We start from the raw sequence: 5,438 nt of genomic DNA on the forward strand, positions 1-5,438 counted from the left end.
CTGCTATTTTTGATCCTGCTCCATACCGACCCTGGCTTACCGACTACTCTTCTGCTTTTCGTTTTGTACCTCGCACACTCCTGGCTTGACTCGGCTCGTTCACCACTCTGGTTGCTCACGGTGTTGCCGTGGGCAACGGCCCCTTTTCCTTGCTTGTGTTCCTTGTATGTTTGTCGTGTTTGTCGTGCACTTACTGAGCGCAGGGACCGCCGCCCAGTTGTACCCCGTCGCCTAGGGCGGGTCGTTGCAAGTAGGCAGGGACAGAGTGGCGGGTAGATTAGGGCTCACTTGTCCGTCTCCCTACCCCCTGCCGTTACAACATGGCTCCATCCATTCTCCCATTGATGCGGTGAAGTAGTCCTGTGTCCTTAGCAGAGAAACACCACCAAAACATAATGTTTCCACCTCCATGCTCGACAGTGGGGACAGTGTTCTTTGGGTCATAGGCAGCATTTCTCTTCCTCCAAACACGGCGAGTTAATGCCAAAGAGCTAAATTTTAGTCTCATCTGACCACAGCACCTTCTCCCAATCACTCTCAGAATCATCCAGATGTTCATTTGCAAATTTCAGACGAGCCTGTACATGTGCCTTCTTGAGCAGGGGGACCTTGCGGGCACTGCAGGATTTTAATCCATTACGGCGTAATGTGTTACCAATGGTTTTCTTGGTGACTGTGGTCCCAGCTGCCTTGAGATCATTAACAAGTTCCCCCCGTGTAGTTTTCGGCTGAGCTCTCACCTTCCTCAGGATCCAGGATACCCCACGAGGTGAGATTTTGCATGGAGCCTCAGATCGATGTCGATTGACAGTCATTTTGTATGTCTTCCATTTTCTTACTATTGCACCAACAGTTGTCTCCTTCTCACCCAGCGTCTTACTTATGGTTTTGTAGCCCATTCCAGCCTTGTGCAGGTCTATGATCTTGTCCCTGACATCCTTAGAAAGCTCTTTGGTCTTGCCCATGTTGTAGAGGTTAGAGTCAGACTGATTAATTGAGTCTGTGGACAGGAGTCTTTTATACAGGTGACCATGTAAGACAGCTGTCTTTAATGCAGGCACCAAGTTGATTTGGAGCGTGTAACTGGTCTGGAGGAGGCTGAACTCTTAATGGTTGGTAGGGGATCAAATACTTATTTCTCTGTGCACAATGCAAATAAATATATATAATTTTGACAATGTAATTTTCTTTTTTTTTTTTTATATAATCTATCTCTCACTGGTAAAATTAACCTAGCCTAAAAATTCTAGACTGTTCATGTCTTTGACAGTGGGCAAACTTACAAAATCAGCAAGGGATCAAATACTTATTTCCTTCACTGTATGTGTAAATGAATGAAAAAAATAAATACAGGAAAATACTTCACAACTTGAATTCACTTCACCCCCCCCTTTGTTCATCTTCATCCTCGTTCTTGAGAGCATAACTTTTATTCGAGCCATTTACGTCTGAGAGGTTTTGCACTATTTGAGATGTTACTTTGTTGCAGCATACATCCAGCTCTTTATTGCTGAATAAATGTACGATCCATCAGTCTTCTTATTTATGTGGATGGAGATATGTGTTGTCCTCCTGCGTAGCAGTGGTGGTAAAGTCATGCATTATGTAATGGCAGGAAGGAGGTGAAGGGAACAAGTGAGCCCTAATCTACCCACCGCCCTGTCCCTGCCTACTTGCAACGACCCGCCCTAGGCGACGGGGTACAACTTGGCGGCGGTCCCTACACTGTCTAAGTGCAAGGGAGACAAACAGGGAACACGCAAGGGAATACAGTAGCCCACGGAACGCCGCGAGGAAACGGAGCGGTGAATGAGCCAGTCAGGATCAGGAAGTAGAGGAGTATACAAACGGGAGCACGGAGCAGAAGCAAGCCAGGGGTAGAGCAACGCAGGATAAACGGAACTGAAGCAAGGCAGAAGCACGGCAGAAGCAGGCTGGAGCAAGGCAGCAGTGGGGCCAGGAATCCAAAAAGAATAACAAGCAAGGAGGAAGAGAAAACGGCAGGTATAAATGGACAGGGGGCGGAGCTAACTCTGACTGACCAGGCCGCGATAGGCTCTCCCACTCCTGAGCCTGCCACCCTGATTGGTGGGAGCAGGTGTCAGTCTCAGAGGTCTGGCCTCAGGTGTCGACTGATTAATCCTGGGAGTATACCCAGATGTAGTACCTGGCAGATCCTTTACACATTATTTTTCTGTCCCCAATTTGTCTGAGCGCATTTCCATATCTTCTGCTGAAAGAGTTTTATGGGAACAATTAGTGTAGAGTCGCTGTTCCATATCACCGCCGTGACAATACATGAGTGCATTTCCATATTTTATACTGTGGAAAAGTGCGGACATTTTATGAGGACCTGATGCTCCACTTTTACATCTGACTTTTCATTGTGTCCAGTTTAATTGTTGGATGTAATGTTTGAAGAATGGTTTCCATTACTGATATACGCTGACCATCTAATGCAACATGCAATTGTATAGGTTGAATTATCCCAATGCCTGAATTCTGATAGGAAATAATAAGACAATTCATCTACATGGCTGACAAGCCTTTAAAATTTGTTACGTAAATTGTATGTGACCTTAATATAAAAATTAAATGCACTTGAGCTGATATAATTTGTCTCCACCTAAATAGGCAAAAATTATTAACTATTTTTTTGTGAGATTCCGGCAAGTGAAACCAAATCTCGCGAGATTACGGAGCTAAACGAGATTTGGTTTCACTTGCCGGAATCTCACAAGAAAAGAGTTAATAATTTTTGCCTATTTAGGTAGAGACCAATTATATCAGCTCAAGTGCATTTAATTTTTATATTAAGGTCACATACAATTTACGCAAGAAATTTTAAAGGCTTGTCAGCCATGTAGATGCATTGTCTTATTATTTCCTATCAGAATTCAGGCATTGGGATAATTCAACCTATACAATTGCATGTTGCATTAGATGGACAGCGTATATCAGTAATGGAAACCAAAAAGAGTCAGAAGTGTCAGGATTCTGAGTACACATGACGTCCAGGCTGGATGGTCATGTGTATTCATTATCAGGACACTGTAGTAATGTTAGGGCTTGTGTATGTAGCTGCACATAGTGATATAACTATATCGCTAGTGCAGTGTAAATGAATAGAGAGGAGTGCATGATGCTGATTGGTCAGCGTCATGCACTCCTCTGTACAACGCCCACTTGGTCGAAAGTAAAAATACGCCCACTTGGGCATTAAGAAAGCTCATTAGCATAAACCAAAATCGCTCCTAACGTTGTGAAAATAGATCGTTTTTTTAAATAAAAAGCATTACTGTCACCTACATTACAGCGCCCATCTCCTTATGTAGGAGATAGGGCACTTATAATGTGGTGACAGAGCCTCTTTAAGTTCTCTCTCTGTACACCTTTGAAAGGGATTTTATATATATATATATATATATATATATATATATATATATATATATATATATATATATATATATATATATATATATATAAAAAAAGGTCAATCCGTGTGTTTGGTGCAACTTTATAATTAGTATTTATGAAAAATTATTTTTATTTACTTTTTTAGATACAGCTGCTTGGTATCCTGCATACAGAGCAGCTGTATCTCATTCGCTATGACCTAAATCCGTCAGTCCCACAGACCTGACGGGTTCAGTGTCTACGGATCCTGCGTGTCACTGACATGCAGGATCGAGATGTTATCTACAACATCTTAGTCATGAACTTAGATTTGATGGATAACAGGTGGATCCTACGTATCTGAGACACGCATGATCCTCTGACACTGAACAGTGCAGGACAATATGGTACAGGATTCAATGTAAGATACAGCTGCTCTGTAATGTTAGTTAAAAGTTTCTGACTCTATTGTTCGTTCCACCATAGTGTGCACTACCTTAACTTTCTACTTAGAGTGGGGGGGGGCTAAAAACTGGTTTTGATTTGCTCAGCCATTTCCTCTCCTCAGTTCTTTTAGATAAGACATATTTGGGTTAGCCAAAGAAAGTCTGTCATACTCTGGACAAATGGGTTGCTCTCTATTTTCTATGATCTTTCTTTTATCTTCATGTAAATAGGTCTCATTCCATGGTCCTTAAAGAGGCTCTGTCACCAGATTATAAGTGTCCTATCACCTACATAATCTGATCGGCGCTGTAATGTAGACAACAGTGGTTTTTATTTTGAAAAACGATCATTTTTGAGCAAGTTATGAGTAATTTTAGATTTAGTTTCTTAATGCCCAACTGGGCGTGTTTTTACTTTTGACCAAGTGGGTGTTGTAAAGAAGTGTATGAGGCTGACCAATCAGTGACCAATCATCGTTATACACTTCTCATTGTTCCAGCCCAGCATGATCCACAGCAGAGTGAGATTGTGCAGTGAAAGAAGCTGGGCTGGAACAATGAGAAGTGTATAACGATGATTGGTCACTGATTGGTCAGCCTCATACACTTCTTTACAACACCCACTTGGTCAAAAGTAAAAACACGCCCAGTTGGGCATTAAGAAACTAAATCTAAAATTGTTCATAACTTGCTCAAAAATGATCGTTTTTCAAAATAAAAACCACTGCTGTTATCTACATTCCAGCGCCGATCAGATTATGTAGGAGATAGGGCTCTTATAATCTGGTGACAGAACATCTTTAAACTGAAGTCGAAAAAGTCGTCTGCGCTATTGATTGCGTCAAAACAACGGAACCCTGTCACAACGGTGACAAACGGAAACCATTAGCAAAGTTTCCATCACCATTGAGATCAATGGTGATGCAAACGGAAGCTAAGGTTCCCGTTTGCCTTTCCGTTGAGGGGTTCCCCCAATGAAAACCTCCGACGGAACCCCTCAATGGAAAGACAACGCTGATGTGAACACAGCCTAATACATCATTTACTGCAACGGCCACTGCAGGGGAAATGTCTGGCTGGTTGTGGCATCCCCCCGGCAAAATCAGCTGTTTGCCAGAGGCATTGGATCACTCCGGCAGCTTCCATATCTTAGGGGTTGCCTGTGGTGAATCAAAACCTCTAAGTAATGACTCTTATATTCTGTATACAATATTCTGTAATCTCTCATTGATGTATGTCTTTATATAGTAACACAAATGTGATGTATTGGAGTGTATTTTTGCTTATGTGTTACTTTTTGAAAAACAAATGCAAAACTTTCATATGGTTAATCCCTCTAACAACGTGACAATTAGCAATGATTTGTTATTAATCTTATTAATCTTCATATAGAAAATTGATACTTAGATATACCTATATATAGGCAGATCCTAAACAAGTAGAAATGAATGATTGTACTGTGTATCTATAGACTACTGATACAATGTGTACAAGTAAATATATACATGTAATATAAATATGAGACTTTGACTTATTACAGGTGCCTGGTGGACAGGGGTTAAACATTAATTTCTATTTACTTTACTTGTGTTTTTC

Source organism: Rhinoderma darwinii, chromosome 5 (genome assembly GCF_050947455.1).
Source record: "Rhinoderma darwinii isolate aRhiDar2 chromosome 5, aRhiDar2.hap1, whole genome shotgun sequence".
Taxonomy (NCBI): domain Eukaryota; kingdom Metazoa; phylum Chordata; class Amphibia; order Anura; family Rhinodermatidae; genus Rhinoderma; species Rhinoderma darwinii.